A 16342-nucleotide genomic window follows, 5' to 3' on the forward strand; every position below is an offset into this window, starting at 1 on the left:
TACCACTGAGCCTGTGACATCAGGAACCTAGCTTGGTGCCGCGCTTACAACACGTTTCGGCAAGTCTTCATTGCGATTCTTCTTCCTGAAACACAATCAGGCAAGATAAACATGGATGAATGTGAGTTGGATTGGCTCTAGGTTTGGATCTAAGCACACACACACACACACACACACACACACACACACACACAGAGAGAGAGAGAGAGAGAGAGAGAGAGAGAGAGAGAGAGAAGGCGACGGCCGCAACACACCTGATCAATCTGCCTGCGGACGAACGGAGCGCGCATCAATGTTAAGAGCATCGGTCACCCACGGCAATGGCGGCACGCTCGCGACGCCGAGTCTCGGCCGCCTCCTCGGATCAAAGCTAGTCCGAGAGGGCGCGCGCCTCCATCCTGGTTCCTTGATCTTAGCCTCGCGCGCAAGCCGAGTGCAACGCATGCACGCCCTCGTCCTCGCCCAAACAGGTTCATCGCGCCAAAATACCCCGCTAGCTCTAATCATGCAAGTATGATTAAGCCAAGTATGATTAATCGCTGCATCGTGGAGCGTGGCGTGGTAAATTTCAGTAGCTCAGTGTTGTCCGTGAACAGATCTCATAATTCTTCTTCTGTTTCTCGTTTCGTGAGGGAATCAAGCGAAACCCCGGCCGCTAGCTCGCTCCGCACCACACGCGCGCGCGCACGGAATTAGCGAGAACACGGCCAAGACAACAAAGAGAGCACAAATCTCAACACACGCACCCACTGATCTCAGGCCGACGCCTAGCTAAGTTGGACACTTAACAGAGCACGAAACCTGAACTTGTTGGCAAGAGAACACACACACACACATTCTACAAAGTTTCCAAAATGGGGAAAGAGAAAGACCAGACAGAATTTGTTGGCGAGGAAACGGCAAGAAACCAAACCCCAGCTCCCGTCCACTGACCTGCACTGCATGGCCGCGGACGAACAGGGCCAAGTTGGCTACTCACCCGGCCGGCGAGCTACCTCCCCCCGTTTATAGGACCCAGCCGGTGCTCGGGGCGCCTACACGTGGATGGGACCCGGCGCAGCGACGACGTGTCGACCCGCCGTTGGCCGGGGCTCGCTGGAGCCGTGCGCTGCCACTCTAGCGGGGAGCTACTAGCTGCGTACGTATACGTATGCCCCGGTGGTTCGCTTCGCCGCGTGAGCAGCCTGGGTTCCTGCGCCGCCCGCCTGCCCGCCCACGCGTGGCGGGCCTGCCGGGTCGAAACGTCCCGGGCACCCAGGCGTACGTTTCGACCGGGGGAGCTCTCTCTCTCCGCGAGTCACGCTGCCAGCTGCGTCGTGCCGACTGCTCCTACCCGTTGGCCAGATCAGGCATGTGCCAATGTACGTAGCCTCCCCTCGCTCTCGGTGCCGTCTTTTCACCGCCGGACGCGTTGATGGGAACAGGGACGGGAAGCCATCGAGTGGCCGCACGCACGGCAGAGCGTGCGCGCCCCTTGACCCTTGCGCTGTGCGAGGGGGCAAGGAGCCTCTCTGGCTGGCGGGCGAGGAACTAGCATGGGAAAGTAATGGAACAGGATTAAGGCTAGTCATAGTGGGGAGCATATGATATTAGTCTAAGTTACTATCTTCATAAGTCGAAGTAACATACTACTAGTATCATAGATGGCTTCATTTATTAGCTCGTAGACTCATCTTGTCTTGAAAAGCGCTATGTTACAGTAACATATTATGTTACCACACCTCATTAATTACTTGCCACATAAGCAATTTTTTTTTTGAAATGCGTTATGTTACTAGCTAAATTACTCCCACTATGACTAGCCTAATAGCTGCGATGAAATAAGTGAGGAGGTCCACTAGAGAGAACCTCAGGTGAAAACCACATTTGAATGAAAAATCAAGAACGGTAGGGTACGTCGTGCAGGTGATTTTCTGCATTCACATCAAAAAAAATCACGCAAAAACTTTTTATCTATTCATCATCAATCATGGCAGTATAAGAAACACCTAAAATAAAAAAAATTACATCCAGATTTACAGACCACCTAGCGACGACTACAAGCACTGAAGCGAGTCGAAGACGCGTCGCCATCATCACCCGTCACTCGGTAGAGCCGGACAAAACATGTTCAAGTCATCGTGCTAAGGCCCCATAGGACTAACGCACCAGAACATCAACTGTTGTCGATGAAGATAAGCGTAGATCGGAAGGATCCAACTTGAACACACACGAACATAGACGAACAAAGATTGGATCCGAGCGGATCCACCAAAGACAACCACCGTCCGAATCCCATGAGACCCATCGGAAACACACCTCCACACGCCCTCGGACGACGCTAGCCGCACAGCTGGGACGATGACTAAGCGGAAAGAACTTTATTCCATCTTCAGAAAGCAGCCGCCATCTCGTCTCATTGAGCAGGACACAAGTCACAAACTGACACAAAAAAACATCTAAAAATAGAGGAGAAACCCTCCCACTGACAAGGACCGAGATCCATCGAGACTCCATGGCCTGGAGCCATAAGAGACGAGGTAAACCTACGGCGCCGCCAGCAGGAGGCAAGAAATCCTAGTCTCCCTACCTCGCGAGAGCACACGGGTCTATGAGACTGCAATGCAACTTGCACTGTTCCACGAAAGAGGCAACTTGTGTGTAATTGATAAATTAGCACTAATTTCCCTTTTCATTTGTCTTCCTATATGGGACTGGCGACAGGTAGAATGAGGGACTTTGTGATAGTATAATTTACATGTAAAACATTATGATAACTTTGATCCAATGAAAAAAAAGATTGTTGAACAACATACTCGTGATAACTTTCGTGCAAATAGCATGAGAATATACTAATATCAGAGTTGATAAATTACTTAGCCCAAATGTGATAACTTTTGATCGAAAAAATAGTCGTCCGAACATACCAATATGGGATCTTAGTTTCGAAGGTCTAAGCTCGGGGTTATTTTTATGTGAAAACAATTTTGAATCGGACAAACGGTTTGAACTACAAAATATTTTGAATTTTTGACATATAAGAGAATCTAGAGTATCGTCATCAATTCGTCTTGCATACATGGAAGCAGTGGCGGAGGCAGGGGGCGAGCAGGGGCCTGGCCCCTCCTAACGACCGAGGGAACACGCAGCACGTACATGTTTTTTTAGGGGAATAGCCTTTATTCATTCAAAGACCACAGTATGTGGGATACAAGATTGGTCATGAGGCTGGCCAGGCCAAACATGACGACCAAAAGCTAAACTTAAAGCAAATCTAGCAAACTTATGAGCTTCTAAATTAACATGACGACCTTCAAAAGAAAAATTACATTGGAACAGTGATGATCTAGACTTTATTTCAGAGATGATTGAACCATAGGAGCCCTTGTGTCCTCTTGTTATGTCACCAATAACCTGCTTGCAGTCTGAAGCCACAACAAAACGTTGAATATGAAGATCTTCCACTAGCGCAATAGCCTCCCGACATGCAATAGCCTCAAGTGTTGCTGGATCCCAAATCCCCGCGATGACCAAAGCTGAGCTCCCCAAGAACGCACCATTGTTGTCCCTGCAAATAGCTACAGCCGTTCCCCCTCTATGTGTTCGTACAGCTGCATCAACATGGATCTTAGCATAATTAGCTGGAGGGACCTTTGGTTTTTGTCTGACCATGTTCGTGTTTACTGTTCTTTGGCGAACAAGTTTTAGAACTCTAACTGCTTCCAGGTCGGAGATGAAGCGAGTAATGAACCCGTGTGTTGCATGGGGGGTTTGAAAAATTGCCTCATGGATAGCCTTTCTTCTAGACGTCCATATTGCCCAAAGTGTTACTGAGAGGAGAACAAACTTTTCATGAGAGAGCGCATCAAGAAGACTAAACAGCCAGCTCTTCGCCCTCATTTCTGTTGTAGCAACCAGTGTACTCCCAAGTTTCTCATCCACAAGGGCCCATATGCATCTCGAAACGGTACACTCCAAGAGTGAATTCCTCCATGAATCCACTGCACCACAGAAGCTGCAAGTGCTCGAGTTTGTCATGTGACGATGCGCTCTGACATCCTCCGTAGGTAGAGACTGTTTTGACAGTCTCCATAAGAACATACGTACTTTTGCCGGGACCTCCGTCTTCCATAACAATTTCCATGACCCCTCCTCGGCTCGAGCCGATGAAGATCCAGCCGCACCCTCCAGCCATGCTTACCGTCGGTTCCTCGTAGTGATGAGCATGTTATAAGCCGACCGAACTGTAAATTGGCCACTCCTATCATGAGCCCACACTAGTAGAAAAAGGGTCAAATGTGAAGCACATTAGTGCCGGTTTGGGAACCAGCACTAATGTGTGCATTAGTGTCGATTCCAACGGCTAGCTGGCCATTCTCATTAGTACCGGTTCGTGGCAAACCTTTAGCACCGGTTTGTGCCATGAACCGGTACTAAAGTGAGTGGTGGAAGGACGTTGTCAGTTCGGGGCCCCTCCAGCACCTTTAGTATCGGGTCGTATCACGAACCGGTACTAAAGGTCGTCCTACATACACCCTTCGTCCACCCAAGCTCGCTCTGTTCTTCCCCTTTCTCCTCTCCTATCTGTTATTCCCCTCTTCCTCTCAAGCTCATCACACATTTTTCCCAAAATTTGTTAAGATTTGAAGGCACCCATCCATTCAAATGATCACAAAGGTTAGCAACTTTGTCCTTTCATCTCTCATTGCTAGATTAGCTCTCGCAATGCTTTATATAGTGATTGATTTTTGAGTTTAGTAATTTGGGAGGAATTATATATATGTGCTAGTATTTGATTTATATGCAATTTGAGGTCAAAAACAACACTTAGCTTGCATATGTAGGTGTGGTTTACTTAGTGCCTTCTAAATCTCCGTCGTAACCACCGTCGATCGCCCGCACCGTCCCCTCGCCGGCACCACCTTGTGGTGAGCCTCTTGTTCATGAATGTTTTATATAAAAAATTGATGTTTGTGTGATTTGGATATATAGTTACTCGTATAATTATCTTACCCGTACGTTGTTTGTTATACATAGTGCCATGGTTTTGATATCCGTCCCCGTCGGCCCTCATCCAGGTTATGATTTGGATGTGGTATATTCTCTTTTATAACTATTTTTTGCATTTCATGTTTTTGACAAATTATGCCCATCAAGCTGACATAGATATTTGTATGTAGGAGGTATGTGAATCGGAAATTCCAACCGACCCTATTGTCGAGAGGTTAAATTTAGTTGAAAGAGAAAACGAGGATTTGAAAAAAAATTGAAAAGAATTGAGGGGGAGAAGATGGAATTGGAGTTGCATGTTGCCAATGTCGTCGATGATCACAAGATTAAAATGGAGAAAATGCGCTTGAAGATTAGAAAGATTAGAAAATATGCCATTCATGGTGAGGCTTGGTATCATTATGCTGTTGGATCAATTGTTATCTTAGTTGCGATCTTGATCGCATTTGTTGTTGCATTTAAATTCTTTAGCTAGAGAGTTATTTGTTTGTTGCATTTAAGTGTTGTATGAACTTTATGTATGAACTCGTATTAATTTGGTCTTTTCGGTGTTGTGTAATGAAGATGCGCCGACAATGGATGTACGATGACCAATGCTCTCCCGAGTTTATTAATGGCATGCAAACTTTTCTGCTTGCGGCTAAGGCAAACAAGCGGGCGGATGGTTTTATGCCTTGTCCATGTGTTGGCTGTAAGAATGATAACAATTACTCTAAGTCAAGAACCATTCACGTCCACCTGTTTGAGTCCGGTTTCATGCCCCAATATAATGTTTGGACCAAGCACGGAGAAAGAGGGGTTATGATGGAAGACAATGAAGAAGAAGAGGACGACGACAGCTATCCTGGCCACGATGGGTTCCCTGAATACGATGATACAACAATGGGGGAAGAAGCTGAGCCGACAATGCGGGAAGAAGCTAAAGAAGAGGCATCAGATGAGCCCGCTGATGATCTAGGTCGGGCCATTGCCGATGCAAAGAGAAACTGCGCAAGTGATTTGGAGAAGAAGAAGTTGCAGCGCATGTTAGAGGATCACAAGAAACTGTTGTACCCGAATTGCGAACCTGACAAGAAAAAGTTGGGCACCACACTGGAATTACTGCAATGGAAGGCAGATAATGGTGTATCTGACAAGGGATTTGGAAAGTTGCTGGTAATGATAAAGAATATGCTTCCAAAGGACAATGAATTGCCCGAGAGTACGTATGAAGCAAAGAAGGATGTCTGCCCTCTAGGGTTAGAGGTGCAGAAGATACATGCATGCCCTAATGACTGCATCCTCTACCGCGGTGAGTACGAGGATTTGAACGCTTGCCCGGCATGCGGTGCATTGCGCTGTAAGATCTGGCGTGATGACCCTGGTGATGTCGAGGGCGAGCGCCCTAGGAAGAAGATTCCTGCCAAGGTGATGTGGTATGCTCCTATAATACCACGGTTGAAACGTTTGTTCCAAAACAAAGAGCATGCCAAGGCGATGCGATGGCATAGAGAAGACCGTAAGAAAGACGGAAAGCTGAGAGTACCCCTGATGGGTCGCAGTGGAGAAAAATCGAGAGAAAGTACGGGAAGGAGTTTGCAGATGACGCAAGGAATGTATGGTTTGGTCTAAGCGCAGATGGCATTAATCCTTTTGGGGAGCAGAGCAGCAACCATAGCACCTGGCCTATGACTCTATGTTTGCATAACCTTCCTCCTTGGTTGTGCATGAAGCGGAAGTTCATTATGATGCCAGTGCTCATCCAAGGCCCTAAGCAACCTGGCAACGACATTGCTGTGTACCTAAGGCCATTTTGAAGAACTCTTACAACTGTGGAATGGAACAGGTGTACGTGCGTGGGATGAGCACATGGAGGAAGAATTTGACCTAAAGGCCTTGTTGTTCGTGACCATCAATGATTGGCCTGCTCTCAGTAACCTTTCAGGACAGACAAACAAGGGATACCGCGCATGCACGCACTATTTGGATGATACCGACAGTATATATTTGGACAATTGTAGGAAGAATGTGTACCTGGGACATCGTCGATTTCTTCCGAGCAGGCATCCCGTAAGAAAGAAAGGCAAGCATTTCAAAGGTGAGGCAGATCACCGGACGAAGCCTCACCACCATACTGGTGTTGATGTACATGATATGGTCAAGGATTTGAAGGTAGTCTTTGGAAAGGGTCCTGGCGGATAACCTGTTCCGAATGACGCTGACAGACGCGCACCCATGTGGAAGAAGAAATCTATATTTTGGGACCTGCCCTATTGGAAAGACCTAGAGGTCCGCTCTGCAATCGACGTGATGCACGTGACAAAGAATCTTTGCGTGACCCTGCTTGGCTTCTTGGGCGTGTATGGGAAGACAAAAGATACACCTGAGGCATGGGAGGACCAGCAACGTATGCATGGAAAAGACGGCATACATCAGGGTCATGCCAGCTATGCTCTTACCAAAGAAGAGAAGGAAATCTTCTTTGAATGCCTGCTCAGTATTAAGATACCGTATGGCTTCTTGTCGAATATAAAGGGAATAATAAACATGGCAGAGAAAAAGTTTCAGAACCTAAAGTCTCATGACTGCCACGTGATTATGATGCAACTGCTTTTGATTGCATTGAGGGGGCTTCTACCGGATAATGTTCGATTAGCCATTGTGAAGCTACATGCATTCCTCAATGCAATCTCTCAGAAGGTAATCGATCCAGAAATCATACCAAGGTTAGAGAATGATTTGGTGCAATGTCTTGTCAGTTTCGAGTTGGTGTTCCCACCATCATTCTTCAACATCATGACGCACGTCCTAGTTCACATATGCGAAGAGATTAACGTTTTGGGTCTTGTATTTATACACAATATGTTCCCCTTTGAGAGGTTCATGGGAGTCTTAAAGAAATATGTTCATAATCGTGCTAGGCCAGAAGGAAGCATCTCCGAGGGCCATGAAAATGAGGAGGTCATTGAGTTTTGTATTGAATTTATTCCTGACCTTAAGCTGATTGGTGTTCCTGAATCGCGGCATAAGGGCAGACTGGATGGAAAAGGCACGCTAGGAGGGAATCAGAAAATAGGTATGGACGGACATTCTCTCACTGAAGCACACTACACAGTTCTACAGAATTCCGCCTTGGTGGCTCCGTATATGGACAAACACAAGAAGTTTCTACGCTCCAAACACCTGGAGTGGTCTGATGACTGGATTACACATGAACAAACCAGGAGTTTCGCCGGCTGGTTGCAGACACATACCATGCATGACGCCTCTATTGAAGATGACCTGTACTCGCTGTCCCAGTTACCATCTTCGAATATAATGACTTTCAAAGGGTATGAGATAAATGGTAATACATTTTACACGATCGCCCAAGATAAGAAGAACACCAAGCAAAACAGTGGTGTCCGCTTTGATGCAACAACCAAGACGGGAAAGGAAACATATTATGGTTACATAGAGGAGATATGGGAACTTGACTATGGACGTGGTTTGAAGGTCCCTTTGTTTCGGTGTAAATGGGTCAATATGACACGAGGCGGGCTAACGGAAGACCCGCAGTATGGAATGACAACAGTGGATCTCAACAATCTTGCGTATGCAGACGAACCATTCGTCCTAGCTAATGATGTGGCACAAGTTTTCTATGTGAAGGATATGTCTACCAAGCCGAGAAAAGGAAAAGATAAGGAAGCGAATGCATCATACGATGAGCCAAAGCACCACATAGTTCTTTCTAGGAAGAGAAACATCGTGGGAGTGGATGACAAGACAGACATGTCAGAAGATTATGAAAAGTTTGATGAAATTGCTCCATTCACAGTGAATATTGACCCGAGCATCCAGTTAAATGATGAATATTTTCCATGGCTACGATGCAAAGGGACACACGCGAAGAAAAAGTTTCACACCCAAAGATCTGGGATGTGATCGGCTTCACTATCATCACTTTCTTCTGTGTTTCACACCCAGGAGGGAATCTCTATAATAGTTACGGTAGTTATGTGTTTTGGCATTTGAAACACGAAGAAATTTTATGTGCAAACAAATTCTTTCATGCATTTACTGATTTTTCAGCTAAATGACCCTGAAATTGAAAAGCATCTCAAAGGAACTCAGAAAAGGTTGAAAGTTGGCATGGTATTATAATTTCAGCCACACAACATGTGCAAAAAAGTAGAGAGGGTTACCGCAAAAACTGGATGCACTTCATGTACAAAATGGACAATCTCTTTCGAAGTATCAGGGTTTCGGACAAAAACTCATCCGTTACAAAGGGCATTTCATTTTTAAATAACCTAATCATTACCAAATTGAATATAATGATAAAACACACTAATATTAAACATAAGAAAAAAGAATCACTGAAAAATCTATTTTCAAAGTTAAGTTATTCACAAACTAGTGATTCACACAAAATTCAAATAATTTAAAATTTAAAGTATTCAAATTTGAAAACTACCAGCACTAACAGAAAATTTGTAATTTTTTGTAGCTAAAGCAAAAATATTCACAAAGAAACTCAAAATATAGCAAAAACAACTAAAAATAAATAAAACAAAATAAATAAGCAGAAAAGAAAAAAAAACTAAATGAAAAAAAGCCCACCTACTAGCCCAAAGCGGCCTGCATACGACTAGAAACCCAAATTCTAGTTGGGCCAGGATGCAGGCCCGCTAGTCCAGTAGGCCCAACAGGGCATCGCAACAGAGGAAGGCCTAGAAGGCCTACTTCAGAGAGGAGCTCGAGACAGCGGCGGCAGCGGGGCTTATAAGCAGGTGCGAGTGCCTCTCGGCTAGCGAGGTGGGACTAAATTTCTGCGCCCCTCACCTGGCAGCGCACACCCTTCCGTATCGGGTCGTGGCTCCAACCGGTACTAAAGGGGGGCCTTTAGTACCGGTTGGCGCCATGACCCGGTACTAAAGGGGGTGCGGTTCCCGCCGCTTTGCCTGGCCAAAACAGACCATTAGTACCGGTTGGTGGCTCCAACCGGTACTAAAGGTGCCTTCTATATAAGCAACACTTGAAAAAAAAATCATTCTCCCTCTGTTTCCCCATCGAAACACCGCCTGCCCCGATCGATCGACGCTGTCGCCGCCCCTGTCCCGCGCCGTCCTTGTCGCCGCCCTCGTCGTGCGCCGTTGTCGTCGCCGCCCCGTCCCTATCGCCACCCTCGGCCCGACCCCGTGTCGCCGCCCCCGTCATGTCACCGCCCCCCGCCGCCGCCCCCGGCCGTCGCCTCGCGGTCGCCATTGCCTTGCCGTCGTCGTCGCCCCGCTGTGAGCTATCCCCCGTCTATCCCCTCTCCCTCGCCCCCGGCGGCCACCATGGGCGCCGCCCCTCCCCGAGCCCATACACACACAAGCATGATGAACACACACACACACACACATTTCCTTAAGTTAATTAGTATATACGTATTTTTGTATGTTTAATTAGTTTACATGTTTAGATTATTATTTTCTCACTAGTATATATGTATGAATGCATGTTAGATGGATATAATTAGTGTTTAATTAGTATGGATTTTTTATATAATGTTGTTTTTCTGTTTTTTAATGGATGTATAGAAGTTGTTTTTTTGTTTTTAGTGTTAGATGCTTAATTAGTATGAAATTGCATATAGAATTTTGACATATGCAATGATAGCATTTTTTAAATTTGTATATAAGAAATCACAATCCAATAATTTAAAAAATGTTACTTTTGCGGCATATAGTATTTTTTCTCGACGATGCCCGGCTCGCATCCTCGTCGTCGACCCGTTCGGGATGACGTCCTGCTTCAGAGGACCCATGTCCGGGACTGGGCTCCGCCGGGCTGGCACTGAGAGGTGCTACCTTCAGGGGCTCGCCGCTTGGTGAGGAACCCGAGTCCCGTCGTCGACCCTGATCTTCTTTGGTGGCGTTCACGTGGGCCACATTCGATGCAGAGGGAGCAGGCCCCGCCGGAGGTGGTGCGTCGCCGTGTCAGGGAGGAGGACGAGCACGTCCATCGCTACATGGCTGCTATGGACGTCAGGTTCTCCAATACCTGGCAGGTTCTTTGGGCAGATGACCGGAGATATGATCCTGTGATGGTTCCTTCTCTTTGGGTGTCCACGTGATTCTTCTGTAGTATTCGATATTTATTAGCTACCTAGCCAGTGATTATTCGAGACGATGTATTCGAGATTATATATTATTCGAGACGATGTATTCGAGATTATATATTATTCGAGACGATGTATTTGAGATTATATATTATTCAAGACGATGTATTCAAGATTATATATTATTAGAGACGATGCATATTATGTACAATATGATTCAGTTTTCCTTATTGATTGCATCCATGCATTGTAATTTGAATACTAAATTGTTTTATATCTCTTCTGGATTAGTGTTAAATGAAATCTATGGCGGACAATACTGGCAGAGAGGGAGAAGAGGCCATGTTTGAGATCATACGCAGCCCTACCAGGTCAGATAATCTGAATGAAGCAGATGACGGCTCCCAATATGTGAACAATACCGGGGAGGGTGATGATAAGATATTCGATCAGGACGGCCGAGCTGATGAAGTCATGAACTATGATTATGATTGTGATTATGATGACACAGACAATGTTGATCTTGAAATAAAAAGACTACCGACGAGGTATATTTATATAAGCAGGCGTCTAGTGATCATTACATGTTTTCTTTATTTGAACATATATTAACGAATCAATCTTTCTTCTTTCAGCCCTCCGGATCGAGCAACTCTACTTCTACAGACAGCAGGACAAAGCGAGGCCCGGGCAAAAAGTTGAAGGAGGGTGTAAAGTGCAACATCGATTCCATCAAAGCGGGTGGCGAACTGATGTCTACTACACAACCTTCTTCTTGTAGACGTTGTTGGGCCTCCAAGTGCAGAGGTTTGTAGGACAGTAGCAAATTTCCCTCAAGTGGATGACCTAAGGTTTATCAATCCGTAGGAGGCGTAGGATGAAGATGGTCTCTCTCAAGCAACCCTGCAACCAAATAACAAAGAGTCTCTTGTGTCCCCAACACACCCAATACAATGGTAAATTGTATAGGTGCACTAGTTCGGCAAAGAGATGGTGATACAAGTGGTATATGGATAGTAGATAAAGGTATTTGTAATCTGAAATTATAAAAACAGCAAGGTAACAAGTGATAAAAGTGAGCGTAAACAGTGTTGCAATGCTAGGAAACAAGGCCTAGGGTTCATACTTTTGCTAGTGTAAGTTCCCTCAACAATACTAACATAATTGGATCACATAACTATCCCTCAACATGCAACAAAGAGTCGCTCCAAAGTCACTAATAGCGGAGAACGAACGAAGAGATTATGGTAGGGTATGAAACCACCTCAAAGTTATTCTTTCCAATCAATCCGTTGGGCTATTCCTGTAAGTGTCACAAACAGCCCTAGAGTTCGTACTAGAATAACACCTTAAGATACAAATCAATCAAAACCCTAATGTCACCTAGATACTCCAATGTCACCTCAAGTATCCGTGGGTATGATTATACGATATGCATCACACAATCTCAGATTCATCTATTCAACCAACACAAAGGACCTCAAAGAGTGCCCCAAAGTTTCTACCGGAGAATCACCACGAAAACGTGTGCCAACCCCTATGCATAGGTTCCCAATGTCACGAAACCCGCAAGTTGGTCACCAAAACATACATCAAGTGGCACGTGGTATCCCATTGTCACCACAGATATCCATGGCAAGACATACATCAAGTGTTCTCAAGTCTTTAAAGACTCAATCCGATAAGAGTACTTCAAGGGGAAAACTCAATTCATTACAAGAGAGAAGAGGGGGAGGAGAAACATAAGATCCAACTGTAATAGCAAAGCTCGCGATACATCAAGATCGTGCCAAATCAAGAACACGAGAGAGAGATCAAACACATAGCTACGGGTACATACCCTCAGCCCCGAGGGAGAACTACTCCCTCCTCGTCATGGAGAGCACCGGGATGATTAAGATGGCCATCGGGGAAGGATTGCCCCCTCCGGCAGGGTGCCGGAATGGGTCTAGATTGGTTTTCGGTGGCTACGGAGGCTTCTAGCGACGGAACTCCCGATCTATTGTCTGTTCTGGAAGTTTTAGGTCACGTAGGTATATATGGGTGCAGGAGGTACATCATGGGAGCCACGAGGGCCCCACGAGACAGGGGGGCGCGCCCTATGGGGGCGCGCCCCCACCCTCGTGAGCACCTCGTTCCTTCCTTGACGTGGGGTCCAAGTCCATCAGGTGTGTTTCCTTCCAAAAGTAACTTCTCCAGTTAATTTCGTTCCATTTCGACTCCGTCTGATATTCCTTTTCTTCAAAACACTGAAATAGGCATAAAACAACAAATCTGGGCTAGGCCTCCAGTTAATAGGTTAGTCCCAAAAATAATATAAAAGTGGATAATAAAGCCCAATATTTCCCAAAACAGTAGATAATATAGCATGGAGCAATCAAAAATTATAGATATGTTGGAGACGTATCAAGCATCCCCAAGCTTAATTCCTGCTCGTCCTCGAGTAGGTAAATGATAACAAGATAATTTTTGATGTGGAATGCCAGTTGGCATAATTTCAATGTAACTCTTCTTACTTGTGATATGAATATTCAGATCCGAAAGATTCAAGACAAAAGTTCATATTGACATAAAGATAATAATACTTCAAGCATACTAACTAAGCAATCATGTCTTCTCAAAATAACATGGCCAAAGAAAGCTATCCCTACAAAATCATATAGTATGGCTATGCTCCATCTTCACCACACAAAATATTTAAATCATGCACAACCCCGATGACAAGCCAATCAATTGTTTCATACTTTTGATGTTCTCAAACTTTTTCAATCTTCACGCAATACATGAGCGTGAGCTATGGATATAGCACTATAGGTGGAATAGAAGGGTGGTTGTGGAGAAGACAAAAAGGAGAATATAGTCTCACATCAACTAGGCGTATCAACGGGCTATGGAGATGCCCATCAATAGATATCAATGTGAGTGAGTAGGGATTTCCATGCAACGGATGCACTAGAGCTATAAGTATATGAAAGCTCAATAAAAGAAACTAGTGGATGTGCATCCAACTTGCTTGCTCACGAAGACCTAGGGCACTTGAGGAGGCCCATTGTTGGAATATACAAGCCAAGTTCTATAATGAAAAATTCCCACTAGTATATGAAAGTGACAACATATGAGACTCTCTATCATGAAGATCATGGTGGTACTTTGAAGCACAAGTGTGGTAAAAGGATAGTACCATTGCCCCTTTTTATTTTTTTATTTTTTATTTTTTATTTGGCCTTTATTTTTTATGGCCTTTCCTTTTTTTATTTGGCCTTTTTTTGGCCTTTTTTTTGGGACAATGCTCTATTGAATGATGATCATCACACTTCTATTTATTTACAACTCGATGATACAACTCGATACTAGAACAAAGTATGACTCTATATGGATCCCTCCGGCGGTGTACCGGGATATGTAATGAATCAAGAGTGACAAGTATGAAAAAAATATGAATGGTGGTTTTGCCACAAATACTATGTCAACTACATGATCATGCTAAGCAATATGAATGCGTCATGATAAACTGGATGGTGGAAAGTTGCATGGAAATATATCTCGGAATGGCTATGGAAATGCCATAATAGGTAGGTATGGTGGCTGTTTTGAGGAAGGATATGGTGGGTGTATGGTACCAGCAAAAGTTGCGCGGTACTAGAGAGGCTAGCAAAGGTGGAAGGGTGAGAGTGCGTATAATCCATGGACTCAACATTAGTCATAAAGAACTCACATACTTATTGCAAAAATCTATTCGTTATCGAAACAAAGTACTACGTGCATGCTCCTAGGGGGATAGATTGGTAGGAAAAGACCATCGCTCGTCCCCGACCGCCACTCATAAGGAGGACAATCAATAAACACCTCATGCTCCGACTTCATTACATAATGGTTCACCATACGTGCATGCTACGGGAATCACAAACTTCAACACAAGTATCTCTCAAATTCACAACTACTCAACTAGCATGACTCTAATATCACCATCTCCATATCTCAAAATAATTATCAAGTATCAAACTTCTCATAGTATTCAACACACTCATAAGAGAATTTTATTATTCTTGAATACCTAGAATATTAGGATTTTAAGCAAATTAACATGCTATTTAAGACTCTCAAAATAATCTAATTGAATCATGAGAGTTCATCTATTTCTTCAAAATAAAACTACCACATGCTCTAAAAGATATAAGTGAAGCACTAGAGCATCGACAAACTACTCCAAAAGATATAAGTGAAGATCAATGAGTAGTCGAATAATTATGAAACCATGTGAAGACTCTCTAACATTTAATAATTTCAGATCTTGGTATTTTATTCAAACATCAAGCAAATCCTAACAAAATAAATTGACGCTCCAAGCAAAACACATATCATGTGGTGAATAAAAATATAGCTCCAAGTAAAGTTACCGATGAACGAAGACGAAAGAGGGGATGCCTTCCGGGGCATCCCCAAGCTTAGGCTCTTGGCTATCCTTGAATATTAACTTGGGGTGACTTGGTCATCCCCAAGCTTAGGCTCTTGACACTCCTTATTCCATAGTCCATCGAATCCTTACCCAAAACTTGAAAACTTCACAACACAAAACTTAACAGAAAACTCGTAAGCTCCGTTAGTATAAGAAAGTAAATCACCACTTCAAGGTACTGTAATGAACTAATTCTTTATTTATATTGGTGTTAAACCTACTGTATTCCAACTTCTCTATGGTTTATAAACTATTTTACTAGCCATAGATTCATCAAAATAAGTAAACAACACACGAAAAATAGAATCTGTCAAAAACAGAATAGTCTGTAGTAATCTGAATCAAACGTATACTTATGGAACTCATAAAATTCTCAAATAAATTGCTGGACCTGAGGAATTTATCTATTAATCATCTTAAAAAAGAATTAACTAAATATAACTCTCCAAATAAAAATGGCAGCAATTCTCGTGAGCGCTAAAGTTTCTGTTTTTTACAGCATGATTAACAAGACTTTCCCAAAGTCTTCCCAAAGGCTCTACTTGGCACAAACACTAATTAAAAGCATAAACCACATCTAAACATAGGCTAGATGAATTATTTATTACTAAACAGGAACAAAAAGCAAGGAATAAAAATAAAGTTGGGTTGCCTCCCAACAAGCGCTATCGTTTAATGCCCCTAGCTTGGCATGATGATTCCAACGATGCTCACATAAAAGATAAGAATTGAAACATAAAGAGAGCATCATGAAGAATATGACTAGCACATTTAAGTCTAACATACTTCCTATGCATAGGGATTTTGTGAGCAAACAACTTGTGGGAACA

At 44.1% G+C, this 16342-nt stretch overlaps 1 long non-coding RNA gene across 1 annotated transcript in view; it reads right to left on the reverse strand.

The window, feature by feature from the left end:
* Positions 1 to 1313, reverse strand: part of LOC123063126 (uncharacterized) — a 4271-nt gene extending 2958 nt beyond the window's left edge. Inside the window, exons 1-2 of the long non-coding RNA XR_006430088.1 lie at positions 255 to 1313; positions 4 to 85 (exon numbers count right to left, since the gene is read on the reverse strand). This is a non-coding gene — a long non-coding RNA (uncharacterized lncRNA). The remainder of the gene's footprint in view (positions 1 to 3; positions 86 to 254) is intronic.
* Positions 1314 to 16342: the final 15029 nt, after the last annotated feature.

Source organism: Triticum aestivum, chromosome 3A, assembly GCF_018294505.1.
Source record: "Triticum aestivum cultivar Chinese Spring chromosome 3A, IWGSC CS RefSeq v2.1, whole genome shotgun sequence".
Classification (NCBI taxonomy): domain Eukaryota; kingdom Viridiplantae; phylum Streptophyta; class Magnoliopsida; order Poales; family Poaceae; genus Triticum; species Triticum aestivum.